This window comes from Bufo bufo, chromosome 2 (assembly GCF_905171765.1).
Source record: "Bufo bufo chromosome 2, aBufBuf1.1, whole genome shotgun sequence".
Classification (NCBI taxonomy): domain Eukaryota; kingdom Metazoa; phylum Chordata; class Amphibia; order Anura; family Bufonidae; genus Bufo; species Bufo bufo.
Genome location: NC_053390.1, coordinates 744,479,517 through 744,493,620, shown reverse-complemented (window position 1 = coordinate 744,493,620; position 14,104 = coordinate 744,479,517).

Below are 14,104 nucleotides of genomic sequence, written 5' to 3'. Positions count from 1 at the left end.
AAAATCATGCGGACATCTGAATGGAGCTTTACAGGGGGTTATCAATGACAGGGGGGTAATCAATGACAGGGGAGTAATCAATGACAGGGGGGTGATCAGGGAGTCTGTATGGGGTGATCACCACAGTCATTGATCATGCCCCTGTAAGGCTCCATTCAGACGTCCGTATGCGTTTTGCGGATCCGATCCATCTATCAGTGGATCCGTAAAAATCATCCGGACGTCTAAATGGAGCTTTTACAGGGGGTTATCAATGACAGGGGGGTAATCAATGACAGGGGGGTGATCAGGGAGTCTATATGGGGTGATCACCACAGTCATTGATCATGCCCCTGTAAGGCTCCATTCAGACGTCCGTATGCGTTTTGCGGATCCGATCCATCTATCAGTGGATCCGTAAAAATCATGCGGACGTCTGAACGGAGCTTTACAGGGGGGTGATCAATGACAGGGGGGTAATCAATGACAGGGGGGTGATCAGGGAGTCTATATGGGGTGATCAGGGGTGATCAAGGGTGAATAAGGGGTTAATAAGTGACAGGGGGGGGTGTAGTGTAGTGGTGCTTGGTGCAACATATTACTGAGCTACCTGTGTCCTCTGGTGGTCGATCCAAACAAAGGGGACCACCAGAGGACCAGGTAGCAGGTATATTAGACGCTGTTATCAAAACAGCGTCTAATATACCTGTTAGGGGTTAAAAAAAACACATCTCCAGCCTGCCAGCGAACGATCGCCGCTGGCAGGCTGGAGATCCACTCTCTTACCTTCCGATCTTGTGAGCGCGCGCGCCTGTGTGCGCGCGTTCACAGGAAATCTCGGCTCACGCGAGATGACGCCAATCGGCGTTAGTGTGACCTGGGAGTGCCGCAGAAATGACGCCTTTCAGCGTTAGTGTGACGGTAAGTGGTTAAACCTAACACTTTTGTGTTACAAATGCCACTTCAGTTTTTTATGACTCTCTAGTAGTGTTCAGCAAATCAAAGTTGACAAAGTGGAATTCGATCCGAATTTCAGGAAAAATTTGATTCACCATGAATCTGAATTTCTTGGCACTTCATGGTGCCAAACACACATACTCACCTAATCCATTTGATCGTGGAGAGGCCGTCTCAGCCAGCTTGATTGAAGAAAATGTGTGAAATCTTGCACGTGCACTGACGTTTGACGTCAGCTCGTTGGCCGGGCTGACTTCACCGCGTTCGTCCAGCATGATGACATGGTGACGTCATCACATCACTGTGCACGATATTTGACACATTTTCTTGAATCAAGATGGCTGTAATGGCCTCTCCATGATCAAATGGATGAGGTGAGTATATATTTTTTTTAACCCCTGAAAGGCCTAAATGAGTGGTTTAATGACAGAGATTCAAAGCAATTGCCGTTCCCCGTCATTGCACTCGCTACATACAATAGAATGCTCTAGGCTTATGGATATTAACAGGCACTCAATCATCTGGAACTGCCTTGAAAATTCACACTTTAATATACCTCATACATAAAATAGACAAAATAGTATAAACAAAAAATTAATTAAAAAAAAAACTTATTTTAAAACATAATGTAAACAGCATTCATAGCAGAAATCAAATGCCTTTTATTTTTAAAAAATATATTACCTATTGTCTAAGGTGTATAAATTACTGACTGAAAATATAAAAATATAAATCAATGAATCAATTATGTTGATTGGTCCAAATATTAAATGATTAGTGATGTTATTCAATACAGAGTATTGTTAGGGGTATTAATTGATCCAAATAGTTAGTTGATTACTGTTGATAATTAATCCAATTGTTAGTCTCCTATTAAAGTTCTAATAAATATCTCGTCCACCTAACGTAATGGATAGGATTTTCCCCAGGTTAAATCCTATCTATACAGTGTCAATGCGTATATATATATATATATTGTGCAAAGAAAAAGGGGGTCAGTCAGCACATCCCAATGTGCAGGTGCACGCTGCCATGGCTGGAAACACAAAGAAAAAAAATACAATACAACAGCTCTCTGCAAATACAAATAAAGTACAATAATGCCATAGTAATAGAAAATATTCTGGTGCTAATGCTATGCTTATTTTGTAAATTTGAGATTCCTGGCAAATACATTTTGTGCCATAACGGCTACCATAAAATTCAGGGAGTGCAGGTTCCACATGCATGTTGGGTCCACTCTGCTTTTTATCATTTTTGGTGCCAAAATGGCCTCCATTAAATTCAGGGAATGCAGGTACAAACATGCATGCCGAGCCTACTCTATACCTCTCCTGGTGCCAGACGGACCCAAATAATTTTGTACAAAATGTATTTGCCAAGAATCTCAAATTTACAAAATAAGCGTAGAATTAGCACCAGAATATTTTCTATTGCTATGGCATTATTGAACTTTATTTGTTTTTGCAGAGTGCTGTTGCATTGTATTTTTTTCTTTGTTTTTCCAGCCATGGCAGCGTGCACCTCTGCGAATTGGGATGTGCTGATTGAACCCCTTTTTTTCTTTGCAGTTTGTACTTGAGGTGTGGCTGACTCCATTTAGTCTTGCGCCCCTTACCAGCCTGTCTGCCCCATAGGCTGATTTTAATTGGTGTAAGTATAAAGCTGTAGCCTGCTCTCCCTCACTAACTGGAAGCATTTTGGCACCAGGAGAGGTATAGGGTGGACTCGCATTGCATTCGTTGGAAGCCGTCTGGTACCAGGAGAGGTATAGAGTAGGCTCGGCATGCATGTTGGTACCTGCATTCCCTGAATTTAATGAAGGCCATTTTGGCACCAAAAATTATAAAATGCAGAGTGGACCCAGCATGCATGTGGAACCTGCACTAGCTGAATTTTATGGTGGCCGTTATGGCACATAACAGGTAGCATTTAGTATTAGGTTCCAGTCTTATAGAGATCGCCTTTACATGTGGCAGACGGGCCCAAATAATTTTGTACAAACTGTATTTGCCAAGAATCTCAAATTTACAAAATAAGCGTAGCATTAGCACCAGAATATTTTCTATTACTATGGCATTCTTATACTTTATTTGTGTTTGCAGAGAGCTGTTGTATTGTATTTATATATATATAAAAAGACTGCCTTTCCCAGGGAGCAGCCCACCTCAAACCGAGTCTCCTGTTTCCCCGTGAGTCAAGTCATGTAGTTCCTTATTGTTTGGCGTCCCACTCGTGTCTCGGGGAAGGGGGTTCTCCTGGATCACACAATTCCTACAAAAGCACTTCGGAGCTCCTGGCTCCTTCCTAAGTAGTGATGAGCGGCAGGGGCAATATTCAAATTTGCGATATTTTGCGAATATATGGTAGAATATTCATCATATATTCGCGAATATTCGTATTTGAGATATTCGTTTTATTGCAAAAAATATGTAATAAAAAAAAAATCACATAATGCGAATTTTTATGCGAAAAAAAGTGTTGGTCAAAAATGAGTATATAGCACTACAGAATATACTGCTATATATTCGTTTTTAGAATATTCGGCATTTTTTCCATGTGAACAAATGATTCCTCCCTGCTTAAAATGCTTGTGGATCAATGAGTCATTGGCCCACAAGCAAGAAGCAGGGAGGAATCATGACTTTAGATGTTGAAAAAAGACGAATATTCTCAAAAAAATAATATATAGCAATATAGCGAATATATTCGTATTGACATTTTTTTGAATATTCGTCTCCCCTCCAAACAGTACAGTTAAACCTCTTTGGCATACTCCTCCACACAAGCGTCCCCGTCACCATGGGAACGCCTGGTGGTTAGAATATACCATCGGATCTGAGTTAGATCGTGAAAACTCAAATCTGATGGTATATTCTAACACAAAGGCATTCCCATGGTGATAGGGACGCTTGAAGTTACAGTATACCAACAGGCGCATACATACTGGCCCCCTGCTGCCTGGCGGCACCTGACCTCTGACAGGGCACTGTAATCCACACAATTAACCCCTCAGGTGCCGCACCTGAGGGGTTAATTATGTGGATCACAGCACCCTGTCAGAGGTCGGGTGCCGCCAGGCAGCAGTGCACCCCTCCCCACTATTAAAATCATTCATGGGCAGTGCACCCTAACACCCCCCTCCCTCACCAGTATTACAATCATTGGTGGCAGTGCACCCTTAATCCCCTCTCCCTCCCCAGTATTAATCGTTGGTGGCAGTGCGCCCTCAATCCCCCCTCCCTCCCCAGTATTAATCATTGCTGGCAGTGCGTCGCCCCCCCATCATTGGTGGCAGCGGCAGTTCCGATCGGAGTCCCAGAAGTGTAATGCTGGGGCTCCGATCGGTTACCATGGCAACCAGGACGCTACTGAAGTCCTGGCTGCCATGGTCAGTTAGTCAGCATTGTACTTACCTGCGCTGGGGCCGCCGGGCGCTCCTTCTTCTCAAACTCACAGGTCTGTGTGGCGCATTGCTATAAGGGGGCCAGTATGTATGCGCCTGTTGGTATACTCTAACTTCAAGCATCCCCATCACCATGGGAACGCCTCTGTGTTAGAATATACCATCGGATTTGAGTTTTCTTGATCTAACTCAGATCCGATGGTATATTCTAAACACCAGGCGTTCCCATTGTGACGGGGACGCTTGTGGGGAGGAGTATGCCTGACTCATTGACCACAAGCATTTTAAGCAGGGAGGAATCATTTGTTCAGATGTAAAAAATGACGAATATTCGATATAACGAATATATAGAAGTATATTCGTAATATTCGCGAATTATCGAAGTTGCGATATTCGCGATTAATATTCACTATTCGAATATTCACGCTCAACACTATTCCTTAGTGGTTCTAAAAGCAGAAAAAGTATCTCTTTACTGAAGTGACATTGTGATTTTTTGTGACTTTTCAAAAAAGTCACAGTGATATATCTGGAGTGAAACTACAGTAATTAACATAGCTAACTATGCCCAATCTTGCACCTGCTGCAAACTGGCATGAGTGATTTAAAAATGGAAACAGAAACCGCATGGAGCGGCTTTTGAGTGACCAAATTCTGGCATAATTTCCCGGTAGCAGTCAGATCTCCGCCTGTTCCCATTACAGTGAACGTGACCGGCAGGCATTGTGGTAACATCCAACAACGCCAGATCCAGAGAACTCCAGGAGGTTGTTCTCTGCCAGAACAGCCTGCTGGAACGTACAATGCTAGTGTAAAGCTAGCCTCACTTATATGGGATACCAAACCACAGAATTAATAGCGGCTATTTCTGCAGAGGCTAGTCAATCTTGGTATCAGTCTAGTAGGCATGATCCATACCCTGAGTTCTGGAGGCATACTCAACCTCGCAGCAGTCATATCTGAACCTCTGATCACAGAATGTCCCTGTGTAAGGAGAGTATGTGGGCCTTTTTCTCTCCAAAAGCTCATCACAGAGCTCCTACCAGATACTCTATGGGGGTGTTATATCAAGACTGGCGCATCCATATGTTATCCTTGGCTTAAAATGTGCCTAGTTTATTAAGAGGTAGATTCCTTTTTAGCAAATCAGACACATCTCTGCCCTGCCGTGTGCCAGAAACTGAAGTCTACACCAGCTTGTAGACTTCAGCTATAACTTCCACCACTTTCTGGCGAAAGTTCTAGTAAATGCTGTGGCGACACGAAGCCACGCCCCCTTTGACAATTCCTGCCCCTTTTCATGACCATTCTGAAAAGTGCCAGGAAGCTGAAAAAAGTCACAAATTATTGTGTACACATGCCGTGCTCCATAATGTGTGACTTTTTTTTACGCCACAATTGTGGCGTATAGGGCTTGATAAATGTCCCTGTTTGTCTCTCGAGAAAATCTTTAACATATAACTACATTTATGTTGCAAATCATTACTTGGTCGAGAAACCATTATTAATTTAGGTCTCTACAATATATACTCCTATCCTCACTGAGTTTTCTACTGGCAATGCTAAAATACCATTCATTGTAATATCACTTTACTCTCAATAAATAAAAATTCTGCTTGACACAATAGATAAGAGAATGGTCAAGATTTACTGTTCATTATATTGTATCTTAAATATTATCCATTAGCATTCATGCTACTTTGCCATCTTGCTAATGTGTATTATCCAAAATTCCACAAGATGGTGCTCAAAGACCACTTCTACAGCAAACTCACAAAATATGTAAAAGCTTAAGAAGGTGATGTGAAAGGTGGTCAGACAGTCTATAAATCTATCACATATGTTAAAAGTTATGAGTTACATCATCTTTAATGAGAAGCGTAAAGGTGAGTTGTTTTCATGCAATATATCCAGATACAGAGGAGAATAAATGCCGTACTGTTTATATTTTGTTTGAGTTGACAATTTCATTTAAAGGGTTGTACCAAGTTTACAAGTTATTGACGAGCCATATGATAGGGAATAACTAACTGGTCGATAGTTGTTTAATGGCTGGGACCCCTACCCATCCCGATAATGAGGGTCCCATTCCCCCTGATCTGATGGAGCTGTAGGTCGGGCATTGCACCTTGAGCTCCATTCTTTTTCTATGCAAGAGCTGGAGATAGCCGAGAACAGTGCTCAGCAATTTCCAGTGATCTAGATTGTGAGCCCCACTGGGGACAGTGGGTGACGACGATGTCTGTAAAGCGCTGTGGAATATGTTGGCTCTATATAGTAAATGTAAAATAAATAATAGATAAATATTACCCAGAATGAATATAGCAAGAGTAATTGGTGCAGGCAGATCTCAGACCTGAAGGCTACAGATTTACAAAGTCACTTAACTTTCTACATACAGTAGGCACTCTCATTTAATGAAGTCTTAGTAGGTGCCATCACATCAAAATGAATAGGGACCCAGCCTGTGGAACTCCCAGTGATCCCAAGAATGAAGGATCAAAATCCTGTACTGCATTTTGTCTATACAATGCTTTCTGGCTATTTAGGGAGTTTTGTGAGTAGTGTTGAGTGAATTGAAGTATCCGAAGTGGACTTCCATCCAAATTTCAGGGAAAATTTGATTTGCCGCTAAGCCAAATTTCCTCGTGCTTCGTGGAAATGAATACATTTTCCCCGAAATGGCTGTAAAAATGAAAAAAAATAATAATCTTACTTACCTCATTAATGTAAGTGTGAAGAGGCCATCTTTCTTGAAGATCCCACGCAAAATCTTTTGTGTGATGACGTATGATGTCACCATGTAGGCTAGCGTGATGACGTCATCACGCACCGCACAAAATCTCCAAGTAATATGGCCACGGCAGCCTCTTCAAGCTCAAATGGATAAGGTAAGTACAATTTTTTTTTTTTACTAATCAACCCCTGAAAGGCCTAAATATTCATCTCAGATGCCGCAATCAGCGATAAACGAGACATCTGATGGGTGCAATGATGGGGGGCTGCACAATAACCTTTCCCCATCATTGCACCCACTACTTACAAAGAAATACGCTTCATAAGTCATCATGAAGCAATTTTTTTGGTAAAATTCAGCGAAACAGCAGAATCAAATTTTTCTAAACTTTGCTGAGCTCTAGTTGTAAGGAACAAGGAATTTCTGGGAGAGGTGTTAAACACTTGGACATTATGTTAGAGTCAAAAGGGTTGCTGTACAGCCATTTCGCATTGAAGAGCCAACTAGCATCTCTCTTGTCCAGCACTGAGGCAACTCTCAAACAGCTGTCAGGCAGCTCTCTCTCTAGTTTCTGCTGCTCACACACCACATGGGCTCCGCACTACTCCTGCATAGTGATGGCCTTGCGGTTCGCCCAGCAGTCGGTTTGCGGCGAACTGTGCGCGTTTGAGATCTGCCGAACATGCGGACATATGGCAATGTCCGCGCGCGCCATATTCTTTTGCATTGCGCTGAACTTTGACCCATGACACATCCATCAGGTGGGACAGTACAGCAAATTGAGACGTTTCAGCATATGGACACACCCCCAACCCTATAACAGAACCCGATCTGGCAGCCATTTTACATTATGTGTTTTGCCAGTGTAGGGAGAAGTTGCATTTTGGAGCAGGGATGGGCTGTTAGGAACTTAGGGATACCAAACGCTAGCTAATAGGGGCACAAAAGTCCTGTTAAGGACTGGTAACGTTGTGCTATCGATAGGTGTGATACACAGAGGGATGTGATATACTTATAATATACTTTCTAACATAGAAAGTATATTATAGTGCATTTGTATGCTTCCAGAAAATACTGATTGAGGGCTGCGATCTATCAGCTTCCACAAAATAGTGGTAGAGGTTTTCCATATACCTGAGTCCTCAAAATTACTGCTTGAGGGTGATATACCAGCTTCAACTAACAACTGATTGAGGCCTGCCATATATCAGCTTCCACAAATACTGCTCTTCTCTAGGGACTTTGGCACAGGGTCATTTTGAAAATGACAGGCAGAGGAACAGGCAGGCCGTTCCGCAGGCGTAAAGGGGTCGGGCAGGTGCACCAGGCCTGAGCCTAAGTGGGAAGTTGGAGAAGGTTTGTGCGATTATGTCAAAGGACGCACCAGAGTTGGTTGAGTGGCTCACTCAGGTTTTTTTCTCCCAGGCTGTGAGCTGTGCGCTGCGATTGGCCAGCGCTACAGCCTAGGAGAAGGAGACGCCCACAGGACAAGGGAAGACCCGCCTACTATAACTTAAGGAGCAAAGGTACCGGAGCCTATAACGGGAGAACGGAGCGGCGCCCAGGGATAATAGTAAGTGCAGTGAGATCCCCGGGCGCCGCTCTATATGGCAGCATACTCAGTTCACATAGTTTATACAAGTGAAAGGTCCTCTTTAATGGTCCAGTGTTTGAAGAGGTACCCCCGTATAAAAAGCATTAAGGTCAAGAACCTGTACTGGGTGGCAACGTACATAGACCCCCGGTACAAGCACAAAATGGCGGACATGTTACCAGCATCACAGAGGCTGTCAGAATGCAGCTTTTCCAGGCCTTGCTGCGAGAGATACTGCATTCTGCTGTTGCGGGCACTAGCAGAGGAATTTCCACCCACAGCGAAACAGGTGCGGGTATCAATCCTACCACGCCTGCAAAAAGAGGGTGGTTTGAAGATGTGTTGGTCACTTTGGATATGAGATCTTTCTTGCAGCCAACCTTTAAACAGCCGACCTCCGGATCCAGAATAGACTAAAACAAACAAGTGGAAGTAATGTATCAAAATGTCATTTATTATAAAATATAAAGTATGGGGAAACAACAGGATGGTATACAGTGTACGGAGAAGCAAAGGGCCAATGACACCAATAAATTACCACACGGCCTGTGCAATGTAAAACACAGGTAAGTACAACCAATGAATCGGGGCATTTAGCTCAAGGATAACCAGAATGGGATGACATAAAAGGTCACCACAATAAGGCTATGTACAAAAGGAACAATTGACCATGCCTGGTAAACCATGAGCTATCCCACACATACCAAAATACGTAGGCGCCGAGACTGACCAGTGTGATAATGAGTCCTTAGTAACAATCAATATCTAAATCTCAAAAATAACATAGACCCCCGGTACAAACACAAAATGGCGGACATGTTACCAGCATCACAGAGGGCTATCAGAATGAAGCATTTCCAGGCCTTGCTGTGAGAGATACTGCATTCTGCTGTTGCGGGCACTAGCAGAGGAATTTCCACCCACAGCGAAACAGGTGCGGGTACCAATCCTACCGCGCCTGCAAAAAGAGGGCGGTTTGAAGATGTGTTGGTCACTTTGGATATGAGATCTTTCTTGCAGCCAACCTTTAAACAGCCGCCCTCCGGATCCCGCCTCACTACCTAGACCGACAAGTGTCCGAATACATCGGGTTAACGGCCGAAGTGTACGCTCTGAGAAGCGAGGAACCCCTTGACTACTGAGTGTGCAGATTTGACCTGTGGCCAGAGCTGGCACAATTTGCCATGGAACTCTTGGCATTCCCCTTGTCGAGTGTCCTGTCCGAAAGGACGTTCAGCGCAGCCGGGGGGGGGGGTGGGTCGTGACCGATAAGCGCACTCGCCTAGCTCACAACAGTGTGGACTACCTCACATTTTTTTAAATGAATGAGTCATGGATCTCCGAGGAATTCAACACCTGTGATGACCACGTGTAATTGAATTTCCTCATGCTTTCCCACACATATCCACCACCACCCAGAACAAAGAATGGTCCTTGCCTTATGTATATACAGCGGCATAAAAGACCTTTTATGTTAGGTGAATGTCTAATTTTTGGGGCCTGCACTGGCCGACAGTTACATATTTATCCTGTGACCGTCTAATGTACCTCCAGCCACAGAATCCAAAGTTCTTTGCTGTCAGGTGAATGTCTATTGCCTAATTTTTGGGGCCTGTACTGGCCGACAGTTACATTTTTTATCTCTAGCCACATAATAACACCCTTGTTTCACTCCTCTGCCTCTCAATATGGTGGCGTATGAATCACATTCACCATAAGGACCTTCTAATGTCACAGGGTCATGTGACTGTGCCCCCACCCCGTACTGTGCCCCTCACCTTGTACTGTACCCTCTTATACCCTTTTATCCGTTCACGGTATGGCGGTGTTATCCTGTCACTGTACAGAGGTGTTATCTGGTCACGGTATGGCGGTGGTATCCAATAACTGGATGGCCATAACTGTATCCCTTTCCCTGCCCACGCCATCCTTTTTTAGACCTGGCATGAGCTGGAAAAATATGCAGATTGCGGTGCTAATGATCTTTACGCTACAATCTGTGTCAGAAATACGCCTAACATAGATGTATTTCTATATAATAAATGATCACCTAATTGTATTAATATTCGGGGGTAGGGCTAATATCTTTATATTATATAGATTCTAGTGTATTATCCTGTGCCCTGTATTTCCCTGTAGAAAATTATCCTTGGGAAACACAGTCCTCATCGCTGACCACCAGGACCAGGTAGCGCTCTGTCAGTACATGGCGGCCTCCCCTCTCCGCCACGCTGCTCCGCTGTGTACTGGTGCTTATTCTGTTACTAGGACTGCCTATTCTTGTCTGCAAAACGGACAAGAATAGGACACGCTATATTTTTTTTGCTGGGCCACGGAATGGAGCAACGGATGCGGACAGCACACGGAGTGCTGTCCGCATCTTTTGCGGCCCCATTGAAGTGAATGGGTCCGCACCCGAGCAGCAAATAAATGCGGCTCGGATGCGGACCACAACACCGGTCATGTGCTTGAGGTCTAATGGATACCAAGAATGTAAATGTTAACAGATGCCTCAGACTGATGCCGTACAGTGGTATCCGTTCACCATACAGTTTCATGGTAGAAAAAAATTATTTACGTTAACGTATGCATATTTTTAATGGACTCTGCAGGATACAAAAACGTGGAGTGCTGCACATTCGTATACATCAAACCGATAGGAAATAAAACTTTTCTAGGCTCCAGCAGGGCACATTTTTGAGAGTTTCCCTTTAAGATGCATAAAAATGGCCCCTGATTAAATTTCATATTATTTGTGGGAATTTTTGCCAATGATCCATGTTGTGGGACTATTTGTGTACTTCTAGTAAGTATTTCCTGGCTGCAAATATGACCTGAAGGTTTTTGAGGTTCACCTGCCATTAAAGTGAATGGGGCCCGCCACGAACACGCGGTTCGCGAACATTTGTTCGTGAATGCGCGTTCGCGAATCGTCCCGGCTAGAGGTGGGAGAATCCAATTTTTTTCGAATCCGAAAAGGTTCTCAAATATATTGAATCTTTCGAATCTCGAATCCTACGAATCCTGTACATAAGAATTGTGTGAATGGTGTAAGAAACAAAGTCAGACCGCGTCAGTTTGTCTGAACCTCTGCCTCCAGCCCCAGTCACGGTCGCACCCTCTATGACCGTGATCGTTACGCCCCTGCTCCTATCACTACAGAAATACAGGGTAATACAGCCACATACCTCTTACATCCAGTGACGTCTCCTTTGATGTAGATATTCTCTTTCCTCATCTTCTCCTTTCAGACCTTCAGACCAGACCACAATTTTTCAGCCATTTTTTCGTCTCTGCAGTTCGACAAAAATAAAAAAATCTTAGTTTACTACTTTTCCATCATCGTCGCATCTTCTGGACAAATCATCCTACCACCCCCAATACTGTGCCGCTGTGCTCCCCAATACTATACTGCAGAAACAGATAATACCCCTGATAATATTAGTACCACACAGAGCCCCCCATATAAAATACCCCTTCTTTGTGGCCTCAGTAGAAGCCCCCATAGTGCCCCCAATAATGTGCCAATAAGAAGTGGCCCCACAGTGCCACCCAATAATGTGCCAGTAAAAAGGGACCCCCATAATGCCCCCCAATAATATGCCAGTAAGAAGTGGCCCCACAGTGCCACCCAATAATGTGCCAGTAAAAAAGGACCCCCATATTGCCCCCCAAAAATGTGCCACTAAGTGTCTCCATAGATGCCCCCCCAATCATGTGCCAGTATCAAGTGCCTCTCTTCTCCCCACCCCCATGTGCCAGTATAAAATGCGGAGTGCCTCTCTCCTCCCCCCACCATGTGCCAGTATCAAGTGCCTCTCTCCTCTTCCCCATGTGCCAGTATCATAGTGCCATCTCCCCCCCAATGTGCCAGTATCATAGTGCCTCCCCCCCAATGTGCCAGTAGTATCATAGTGCCTCTCCCCCCCCCAATGTGCCAGTAACAGATTAAAAAAGAAAACACACTTTTGCTTACCTCTGCTGTGATGCAGGCCTCTTCTGGCCTGTTTCCCATGCTATACGGCTCAGGCGGCGCAATGATGACGTCATCGTGCAGCCTGCACCGGCCTCTGATAGGCTGCGGGCCTTGTGCGTGCAGCCTATCAGAGGAACAGGGAAGGGAGACGCCTCTCCCTCCCCTGCCGCAGCAGCGAAGCGTTCATCTCCTGCTGTGCCCTGCCGCCTTCACCAGTCTGGGCCCCACCGGGATTTGTCAGATTCGTATCAGGTAAATTATGTCGGAATTCGAGTCCACGAATCCAGCAATATTCGAAGGGATTCATGGATTCGAGGGATTCGTCGTCCCACCTCTAGTCCTGGATGATGTTCGTCCATCACTACTCCTGCACAGTGCACAACTGACTTGGTGGGAAACTGGGGTTACTTTATACATTCGCCTGGGTTCCCCTCAGGTGGGCCACATGGCAACACACCACATACCCCCTCCACTGAGCCAGGGCAGGTACAATTTCCACCCTACTCAATATATCATCATTACCTCCAGTTTGCAATGGCAGCTGACCAAATCGTTCACTCACAGCTCCACCACCCCAATACCCTTAACAGCATTACACACATAATAAAAAAAAATGAATGTTTTAAACAATATTAAAAAGGAGGATCCAACCTCCTGGACTCCCCAAAGATCCCACAAAAGGGATATAAATCTTTTAGTGCAGTGCGGTTCCTGTCCACTTACCATGCAGAAAACGGCAACGCAGCTCCATTCAAGGGAGTAGTCTGCAGCGTGTGGGCAGAAATAGCACTGTGTAAGGAAAAAACATGATTAACTGATTAAGGCCTCTTGCACACGAGGTCCAAAATACGGGCCGCAATGCATGAGCACAGTTCGTGGGGCAGCAGCAGCAGATCGCGGAGCCATTCACTTAGGACATGTTCTATCTTTTTGCTGAACGGAAGTACGGGACTCCGTAGTGCTTCCGTAAGGTTCAGTTTCGTGCTTCCGTTCCACACCATTCCGGATTCTCCGGATTTGTGGACCCATTGAAGTGAATGGGTCCGCATCCATGATGCGGAATGCCCACGGAACGGCACCCGTGTATTACGGATCCGCAAATGCGGTCCGCAATCCGGCAATGGGGCGCACACGTTCGTGTGCAAGAGGCCTAACTATTGATGCAGCTTCTTAATCCTGAGGATTGGTGGAGATCCCGGCAGTGGTAACCCCATCGATCAGGAATAAGGGCACTTTGATGGGTTGTTCCCTCTTATTCTATAAATTATAATGTTTTAATACATTTAAACTAAAAAATAAAGCCACTACTTTTAGTTCAAAATTTCCTATCATTCTGTGTCAACAGCTGCTATACAGGTCTGTATATTTCCATGGTTACAGACAGCAGATGAACCCAGTGTAGACAGATCTTGCAGCCATATTGGATATCGCCTGTCCCTTACTTCTTGCTAAGCA